Source organism: Lepeophtheirus salmonis, chromosome 14 (genome assembly GCF_016086655.4).
Source record: "Lepeophtheirus salmonis chromosome 14, UVic_Lsal_1.4, whole genome shotgun sequence".
NCBI classification, from domain to species: domain Eukaryota; kingdom Metazoa; phylum Arthropoda; class Copepoda; order Siphonostomatoida; family Caligidae; genus Lepeophtheirus; species Lepeophtheirus salmonis.
Genome location: NC_052144.2, coordinates 18771787 through 18783215, shown reverse-complemented (window position 1 = coordinate 18783215; position 11429 = coordinate 18771787).

Genomic DNA, 11429 nt, shown 5'->3' with positions numbered 1-11429 from the left:
TTACTTTATACTACTTATTAGCAGAGACAAGACAACCTTTTTTGTCATTCGGAACCTCGATTACCAAAAGGGAAATGAAAAAATAACTTATGCGAGCTAGTCTTCTGTATTTGTCTTGTTACCAACTGTTAATGATCCTTTAAGTAATAGTTATTAACAGTTTAGAATGGGCATGTTAAAAAAAGATACAGAAAATCAACATGGTAACCCTGACAATTTGAAGAATGAGGAGAGAAAGAATAATGATCATGACGTGTCATTAGATCAGCTACAATCAGCTGTGACAAGAGATGAAGGAGAAAAGGATATAAATAAAAACATTTGCTAGAATTACTTCTATGTCATCCTCAATTCTACTCTGAGTCCAACAAGTACTTACAATTATAACTTCACAGGAAATCCTCAGGGTTAGAGCAGACACTAATGTTCAATCTGGTTTTCAATATAATTTAATCTATTTAGGAAAGGATGTTGTTCACTACTCAGAAATTAAATAATAATAACAATTGCTGAAGAGAAGAAAATTCCTTTTTTATATTACCAATTATAAATTAACGGGTCAGCTAAAAAACACACCGGATTTACATTGTTAGTTATTATGTACATTGCATTGATAATCTTATCAATGACTGAGTATGAAATGATACGAATTCTAAACAAAGACCCCGAGATTGATAAAAATTAATTTAAAAATCAAAATGCTCTGTAATACCTCTTTTTATTTCATAATACGTAGAGTTAGCTCCTCTAAAGAGTACAAGAGTCAACTTAGGAAAATTAATGAAACAGCTTAAATGACAATACACTACATCTGTGTTTATTGAAAAAAAAAACCTGGTGTGCCTGCGTTGTAGGGCTGAAGAGAGGGGGATAGAAGCAAAGAATAAAGGGCAGAAGAAAAGAGACAGAGAGAGGGACGAAGGAAGAGACAGAGGAAGAACTGAAAAGGGGAAAAACAGAGTGAAGGAGGGAGAAATATAAAAAGGAAGGGAAATTAGGTTTTATTTCGGTCAAAAGAGCCTCTTAATGACCTCAGAGACCCTAAAAAAATATAATAGGAACATGCTTGGTTATTTTATATGTATACTTGCTAAATTTCAGACTGATTTGTTCCATCAGTGATAAAACCATATAAAATTGATCAAATTTTTCGATATCCCTTTCAGAGATACACAATGTTACAATCAATTCGGCAAGCTTCTTATATTGAATAATGGTTAGGTGAATATTTGTAAATCAATATAAAGTCCTACCAAAAGAAGGAAATAATGGAAAAAATAAGGTGCGCACAAATAGCACGCCTTTGAGTATTTTGGAAATATATGGAAAATATTGTTAAAGTGGTGTGTCAGCTGTTGATATTTGAGTTATAATAATAATACGACATACAACTGCTAACTTTTTATAATAACTATTAATATTAGAACTACTTAACATTCGTATATTACTGTTGAACTGCATGTAAAGTATTAATTAATTCATTGTGATTTGATTTGAATGGATCTTAAACCCGAAGCATTCGAATATATGGATCTGCATTCATCCATCTTTCTCGTTTTCTAGGAATCCTAGGTGAGAACAAAAAGTTGAAGAGAGGATCAGAATTCGTGGGGATTAGATATCCTCCAAAGGGCAAAAATATAAACTCCTAGTAACTGGAAGGATGTGTGTATGCGGATCAATATATCCGAATGCTTTGTGGTTAAGATCTATCCAAATCATTATGGATTACTTAATATTTTACACTCCGTTTAACATAAATATTGTAAGAATAACTTTATAAGTTGTTATAATATTAATAGATATCATAAAAAGTAAGCGGTAGAATGATATATAATTATTATAACTCAAACATCAACAGCTGATACACCACTTTAACAATATTACCATATATATTTCAAAATGCTATTAGGCGTGCTATTTGTGCGCACCTTATTTTTTCCAATATTTCCATTCTTAGTCCTACCCTTCAAAAACTAATTTCTACTATTTTTTATGCATTAGCACTTTTTAAATCATCGATCATTTTTGATCTGGATCTTTTAAATAGAGATAGAAGTTAAAGTTTAATACATATTAATACTAATGAAGTATGTAGATATGAAGCAGCAGTTTCTAACTTTGCATTATTGAATTTACAGTCTTAATATATTCTTCAATATCCTTCCAAAAATATTTATTAATATTTACTCAGACACTTTATGATAATTTAGTATTTGTACAAATATTAAAAAATAGCAGTAGTCTTAGCTTTAAAAAAAACAACTTAAAAGGGTTTTCTTTCTAAAAAAATATGTGTTATCTATTATGCTTACATACCTCCCAATCAGAAGATGAATTACTTCTAGTTTTTTGTTGGTCATCTTAAAGTCAGAATAAGTTTATAAATATCCCAAATTGAATTTTTGTCGTGTCTTTTTGATTCATTATAACTACTTCATACTCGACTCAGGAATAGCCTAAAGTCTCAAATCAAAATATAAATAATTATGGACTTTAAATGAGCTCCGAAGAAAACTGAGGTCTGGAACTAAGCACAATGAAGTTACTGAAGGTAATGGAATTGTAAACAAAGACTTCACATTTGAAATAATATATGTAGGAGTTTATTTTAACTTGCAATAAAGAGGCTTACTCCCGCCTCTTTTAAACTGTGAATTCAAACTCGACTCAGAATCCAAAAGAAAAGACGTGCAATTCGATTCGGACTAAAAGATTTATATTTGAATAAGATTCGAGATTTGATGTCATAGTGTAATGCTACTCATCTAGCAAATTACAGTGCAATTTCAGATCTTCTGAGGGCTGTAGTTGAATTCTAGGTCGTCACAAAAGGAGAACAAATTCTTAAATAACATGAAGGTCCTGGTGGTAGCTTTTCATATTTAAACGTAATAGTCTAACTTAAAAGTTTGTTCATAATAGCTCAGTGTTCCTATCATAGAGTCTTTCAAATATATAGGCATTCATAAATTACGTGGCTACTTAGGGGGGGGGAGTTTCAGCCTTAAAACCCGTAGGGACAAAAATTTAAAAAATAGAAAAAAGATTAACCTTTTCTTTAAAAAAAGGTCCTTTCAGTAAGAGAAAGAAGTATAAAAAATATCAAAAGGGTCCTGCATTGTATAAATTTAAATGTAGTTTGCGTGGGAGGTAACAAAAAAAAAAACAAGTGGTTCTAGGGAGGTTAGAAGAAAAGAACCTCATTTTTTATGAATGACCTCTTAAAGAAACATAAACTTATATACTGCAGGTTAGAAAAGTCTTGGAATGTTATTAAAATTTAAGAAGCTTCGTTGTCATTTTTTTTAAACATCTGATTCAAACTTATATATATTGGTGCGATAGTTTTAGAAATTAAGTCAGCTATCTAGTTCAGATTAAATATCTCAAGCGGAAAGTAGTAGCCAAAGGAAAGGTGATTCTTGTTCTAGTCCACGCCCTTCATACCAACACCAACATCATGCCAACAAAACTTCTGAAATTTTTCATTTTATGATCATTCCCAGACTTTTTGAACGCCTGTCATTTATATTTTACTAACCATTTTCTGTTAAAAAATATTTGGTTCCACTCCAATTAAAAAAGGATATATATGAATAAATGATCATCACATTATTATTTGAATAGTAAATGTAGTAAGAACACATCATTTAAGTGACTCAATCCATTGTATGTATACTTTATTTAGACTTATTGTTCCGTTAATAACAGATACAATTCAGACCCTTTTCTACGACTTACAAAAATGATGCTCTGTGAACCTGTATTATATCCTATGATCACTTTTCTAATATAAAAAAGGATTATATACAATTTGTGTCTGACCAGTCATTAGTCATTACAACAAACTTGAATAACTAAGATATGTACATTGTATCTACGTATATTCTACAAGGTTTTTTTTTTTTTTTTTTTTTTTTGTAGCTAAAGATTATTTTAATATCTTTTGTCTCTCTCTCCTGACAATATATATAAGAAATGAATTTACGGTTGTACACAATTACCTATATGTATTTATAGGTAAAACCCACTCTGTACAATTCATAATCTCTAAAATAAATCCCATCAATCAAAAATTCAAAAAATAAATGATTTAGTGTCAAATAAATATATAGAGTTTGCAGAAAGGCGAGATTATATTCGAATACAGTAATACGTTGGTTTACGAGACACTTAATATACGAATCTTTTGGATACCAACAGATTACTCATTTTCAATTTCCTGATATTTATTGTACTGGTTACAACTGCCAATAGGACATATGAATGATTTTTAATCACTTGTAGTATGTTTACATAGTTCATTTTCTTTATACCATCCTGAGGCAATGAATTTATTAGTTGATCCTGCTCAATACAAAATTTTTAGCAATACATCTCTTCAAAAATATAGCTGTGATATTTTGGTGCTGAAGCAGCCGGACCAATATATATTTCTATAGTTACGGCTCTGGTAGTTATATTGGTATTCCTTGTACATTTGAACATAGTTGATTGTCGTTGGGTTTTCTACGATTCAAACTCTTTGATATCACTGTCTTCATTGAATCTTTTGATTTTTTGATTTGAAAATGGACCATAATTAAATATTAGTACAGGGTGCGACAACATAACTTCCTTTTTTTCAATAAGCAATAAAACAAGTTTTTACGCCAGAAAAGTTTTATTTTTGTTTCATAATGATAGTACAGATTTAGGGTTTTGTTTTACACAGTTTTGAAAATAATATCAAATAGTTGCCGTCCCCCATTGTCCATAAACCCAGCAATGGTATTTTAAATTCCAGTGATTTTTTTCTTTCTTTCTCTTGAATTAACTTTGCATGAAGACATTTTAGAGGGATAAATAATTTTCACAAAAATATGCAAAATTTAATTGGCAACATACATATTTTATTTTATATCTGTGAGTGACTAGTTGTTTTTGTAACTAATTTTTAGCGATTCTGCAAAGGTCTTCAAAATATTAGTTTTTTCCGGAATAAATCCGGGTTTAATTACTTAATTTTGACAAACCGCACCAATTTATATTTTCTGAAAAAAAAAATGGACTTGATAGCATCAAGTTAAGATCTGTAGCATTATTATATTCGCGTTCAAAGAATTGTGAAAGTTTCAAATTATGATAATGAATTGAAAAAATAGTTTTTGCATATTAGAAATTGAAGCAATTAACTGATTTTCATAATTCGCACCAATAAACACTCAAGAGCTACACGTTCCTCACTATTCCAACACATGATACCGACTGACTGTATTTTCTAGAAAACTTTAGAAAATCGGCTCTATAATGAAATCACGCCCACCTCGCTACTATTTTAACAGTCTGATTGCCATGCATTATAAAAAAGGAAGTTATGTTACTGCAATCAGTTTAATAATTGGTCTATCGTGATCTATCTATATAACACTGTACAGTGTACACTTTATTGTTCCTTCATATGGTAATCCTGAATTCCTTAAAATCTTCTAAAATAGCTTCCTTCCTTCTTGCTAATTTGTATCTTGCTGCCGTAATTTGCTTTTTATCTTTTAGATATTTGGTCACATTCCGTATTACTTCCTCCAATGTTTTGGGCGAATTTGCTGGAATTCCAACCAAGTGGCGTACTTTGATATGGAATCCAGATAGTAACACATTCATAATATAACAAATATGTTCTTCCCTGGACTTTTCCTTTAAATGAGTCCCTTTTACGTATGTATCCCCGTCTCAATCCATTTTAGGAAGTATGCATGCTTAATATTCGCTTCAATTAGGCTTGGTAATTTTGCCTGAATATTTTAGTGTCTTACACTCTTGACTAAAGGGTTCATCGAATCATTCAAACGTCTCTCCAATACGTATCCACTTAATATTCAATTTCCACAAGCTCTTCTCCCATTTTTGTCATATCATTTTCCGAGGATTTTCCAAAAGACTAAAAATTTCTTCTTTTTTTTCCCCCGTTATATTTAATAACTACATTTGTTATAGCTATCAGAGTCCGATTGATTCATTGTAGGCACGAATTTGCTTCCTTTAATATTTTTTTTTTCATTTGGTTCCTCAAATGATCTTTTGTGGGACCTTCGAGATCTTGTCACAAGGGATAACATGGCAGTATCCTCTTCATTAAACATTTTGTCTTGTTCATATGAATCCACGGATCTATCCTTATCCTCTTATCGATCTTGAAGAGGAAGACTCATGAATCTTGCTCCATCGTGGTCTATATAAAATTGTTCACCTTATTGTTACTCTTTATGATTATCCTGAATGGCATACATATAACATAAGTACACATAATAATAATGTCCATCTACATGTATAAAATACATCAATATACAACAATGGTATAATTTATATTAAAACTAGTAGTACGAGGAACACGTTCTCAGCTTAACAAAATATAATTCAAGCTTCGTAGAACAAGAATCAGCGTGCCAATTAGTGGTAAGAGCAGAAAGATAAACATCTAATAAAAAGTACATGGCCCATCGGAGTTGCTGATGTTGTCGGATTCCATTGTGAGATCCCAGTTTGAAGATATCTTGACATAAAGATCATCGTTGCATTTTTTTTAATCTTTCCTTTAAGATAATGTAGAACCAAAAATGAGTTAGTAGTTATTGTAGAGATATATATTTATCTATGATAGTTATACGAGTATATAGTAAATTACGTCACTCACCCTAACTGTTGGTCCATTCTGTATTTATCAGCGGGGATACTAAGAGAGCCTCAAAAGTTTTAATTTTAGTTGAATTGATCAACATTTAGAACGCTAATACACAAAATAATCATCATCCCATTTATTTCCTAATCTTTCCTTCAAAAAGGGAATAAAAAAACCCAAAAATATATTGTAATTATTCAAATTTGCCGAATTAATAGTAAGGCATTTTTCACAGATGAACAAAAGCTCACTCAAGTTCAACCAATCAGCGTTCAGAACGGGAACAGGGCATCTATCACCTGAACAACCAACCGCTTCCCCTGTCCTTTAACCCCGTCCTTTACCACCTATCCTTTCACTTTTAGTACAATACCTAACGGAAAAGCTAGAATTTGAATACTTATGCACAAGGAGACTCTGCACAGATCCCAAGGGGAAATTATTTTTGCATTATTAAGAGCATAGGAGGATTTAATCCTAGTCGATCTTGTCAGGCGTTTGGCCAAGCATTTATGCAAAATGTGGCTAATTAGATGCTAGCTTGTGAGAACAATTCGAATAATACCAGTGATGACAATGTGAATCTTTTACAGCTAGGAGAAGAAGGCCAACTTAACGTTTGCACATCTTCAGATACGGATGTAATTCCAAAACACTCTGGAAGACTTTTTTTTTGCTATTATAGGGGATTTAAGTGCTGCAGAGAATCAAGCATTAGTTTATTTTGCAGGATATTGCTTAAGAACTCTCAATAAGTTGCATGTTGCTTCTTGTGATACATGCAGTTACCTAGGCACAAACCTAACTGTGTCTGTAACTGAGATTGAAACCAGTAAAATGTTCTTGTGGCTGAAAAGATATGATACTGACTCATCAACTCTTTTCCGTGCAGGACCTGGGATGAAAAAATATGTTAAGAACATTTTACTGGTGAACAACTTCTACTTCTCCCGTGACTGATCATGCAATGGGATACTTAGGCTCCTAAAAATCACTATTCCTAAGTATATATGGCTTCCAACATTTTGCCAAGACTACGTTCGTGAAAAGTTAGCCCAATATATTGTCTGTACTTTGCTGCACTATAAAGTCAAATGGATAAATAACGAGCTAAAGAATAATATCAAAAAAACCCAAAAGAAACTAAAAATTTTAAAGCATTTTTAATTGTTGTCACTTATTAAGATCATGTCATATAAATTTACAATAAATAAACATTTAGGTCATACTTTATATCAGTTATCCTCAGTGTGATTGATCATAAGATTAGTTATACACACTGGGCGCACGAGGGAGCCACTATTTACATTAGTCACAATATCTTCTACTAGACCTCTATATGTATATTAGACTGTGCCGAAATGACAAAAGTTGGGAATTTGGTATTGCCTGATATTTTTAATTTTGCACTTTTTCCCTCTAAACAAGAAAATAACCATCAAACGTCCGAAAAAATGGTCCTTCATGGACGCGTTTTGATTTGAAAATCTGTAAATGTCGAAAAAAAGACAATTTTGATGTTGTTTCTTTAAAATTATCGATTTGAATCAAGTTACGGGATTTTAATTTTATTAAGTATTATAGATAAAACCTATATTTTTCAACAATACTTTATCAACTTTTCTCTAACTTGCCTCATTATATGAGTACTTTAGCTCCAAACATACTGCTAATAAATCAATATTGTGTTTTGGTACCGCGTATTACGCGCATTTATTTTGATGGTTTTTCTTCATTTTTACAACTTTAATTTCGTTTTTTGATACCAAGTGTCAAATATATTATTATCAAATATACTTTCAGTCTTCGTTTATGGCAATTAAAACATCCTATTCTACCAATTTATAATTGTGGACTATGAAAACTCTCTTATGTAACTCTTAATACGACCTTTAATGATCTACATATATATGATTGATTTCAGTTTTTCAATCACTATTATTGATTGTTTATTAACATAAATAATAACTTTTCAATAATATTCCAATTAACTTTAAAACCTAAAAGTAAAGAAATGGAGTGGTTTGAATTCCAACATAATGAAGATGAACAAAATATAAAATGGATCAATGTGCAGAAGAAGATGATAGAAAACATAGGGATCCTATATACATAAAGGATCGTATTTGAAGAGACAGATAACGTAGAAAATCCAACTTTGTACCCCACCCCACCCCATGATTAGAATCTTTGAAGGGCTAAAGTATTAATTGACATATGTATTATCACCAGAGGTAGCAAATAGGATTCGAGATTTTCGACTCAATTTAGGCTTGAGTTCCTATTTTAAAGACTTTGTGACTCGACTTGATCTCGCTATCAAAGACACGCGACTCGAATTTGACTATAAAGCGGATTTATACTGAAGTAGCTGAATTAACACTATAGACCTGATATAATAATTATGAACTTAGAATGTCTGAAATTTGCTAGAAAAAAATCTGAGGACTCGAATTGGAATCAATAAAAAGATTTAAGGACTTGGACTTGAGACTAGACTAGGAGTTTGTTGTATAATGACTTTTTCCCACCTTTGATTATCACTTGATATAACACCCTATTTTAGTAGTTCATTTGGATATCCATGACTGTATTCCGCTGCATTAAGTAGTTTATTGATCAAGCAATACTTTAAACCATCATAGGTTCACAAAATTTAGGATAATTCTGTTTGATTTTCAATGTTGAAAAAATACATATATTAAAGATTATTTAAGTATTAATATATATAAATTTTTTTATATTGATCACTCTATAAATAATAATTATTATTGATAGTAAAGTTTAAATAAAGAGCGGTGTCAAGTGATAACGTCAATACATCACTTATACCTAATTCATTAAGTTAAATTAATAATTACGTTTGCATAGTTGTTAAAAGTTTGAATATTTGGTCGTATGGTTGTTATTTACTATAAAAGGGGGTAAAATGCTGGGGGAAGATGGCTCAGGGAGTGAAATGCTAGGGGACAAATGGACGTAAGAGGGTAGTCATTCAGGAAATAGGATCCCTAGAACCGTTCGGAACACTTATTAGAAACAAAAGTTTACAAATTAATAGTTTACAAAAAAAAATCATAGGTTGTATTAATGTTGTGAGGATTTGCAAGTTAGTCCATCATCCTTGATCATATAAAAGTCTTCCAAGGATGCATTTTCGGTATATCTTGCTTTGCAGTATCTATCTATATTTTTAAACCACAAAAATGATTAGAAGGTAAAATCAAGCAAATTTCTACTTTTGGGAGGATTGTGTTGTGGTAATTAAGATTATATACAAATTTTCGTAGTTATCAATGAATGTGCTTTACTTTTAGACCAAAATATTATACAAAGTATCGATTTTTTCATTTGAAAGAAATTACTATAATTAAAGTATTAAAATGAATATTTACAATATTTTGAACAACACTTTATAAATATTAAGCAATACCTTTAAAATAATGATGCACTAACAAATTAGGTAATATTTTGAAATTATACATATAAGTTTGTTGTAATATTAATATTTGTTTTATTTAATAGAAAACAAACATTAGCAAATTAGCTATGAGTTAAGAGAGGCGCTTTCGTAAAAAGGTATGTAATTAAAAAAAATTTGTCAAATCATGAAATAATCATTAATTAAAATACATATTTATTTTGTATATATTAAAAATAATTATTAATGTTCTTAACATTGAATTGTTGGATATGAATTAGTACTTATTAAGCTGTGAATAATTATCAACTATTATTGAATAATAATTTTTTAGTTAGAAGAATTAGCAAACTACTAAGACCTTTTTTGATGAAAAAAGTATAATATTAGGCAAATATATCATGAATATTGATGGGGGAGCAGGTTTGCACCTCAATCTCCTACAACTATATTTCTGAGTCTAAGTCTATATGGTTCCAAGTCCTGCCTGAGTCCTGAGTTGAATACTTAGTTGATAAAAAGAAGTATTTTAGTATCTGTGTTTGCAATTTTGAATAATAATAATAAAAAAGTTATATTAAAAATCTATTTAATTTTTAGATAAATAATTAACATTAAACTTGGGTTTATTCATAAATAGTATAAAAAGTGGAACTTTTCCAAATGAGCATACAATCAATGTGAATAAAAAAGCAGTTGGAATTTTAGGGTTATAGTTTAAAAATTAACTATGAGTAATGCCAAGTACAACCGCTAGTTATTGATATTTTAAGCACCACTTTTTAATCGATTTTGTTCTAAACTATTGAGGATTCCATGAAATACAAATTATATACATACTAAGAAGTACAAATTTCTAAGAAAAGTATTTAAAAGTTGATGATATTTGGAATGAAGGAACAATCCTTGTTTTCAGAAAAGGATTATATCTACCTACTATGTACATATTGTATGGTGCTCGTGTCTCTTAGATCGAGCCAGTTTTAAACTACTTTTTATAATTGAATAAATGTGCAAGGGTACTAGATACTAGATATTTCTAATAATTAGAAATAATGTCTCATATAGAGTTCAATGCCTCATTTCAGAGTTGGAATAATATTATCGAAGGGACATTCGCTTAGCAAAATTGCAGAATGCAAGATATATTTTTGTGTATTTCAGATTTTCAATACTAAAATTCACAGATTTTGTAGTCAATTTTTATAAAGCAAAGTGTGTATCTTTCATTGCCTGAATAGGACTCATTTTTAAGAAAGAGTGTGTGTAGATATATCAAAGGGTGCCATATCAAAAAAGAAAAGGTCTTCCACCACGCTTTTTAATAGTGACGTCAAAGAGTATAAC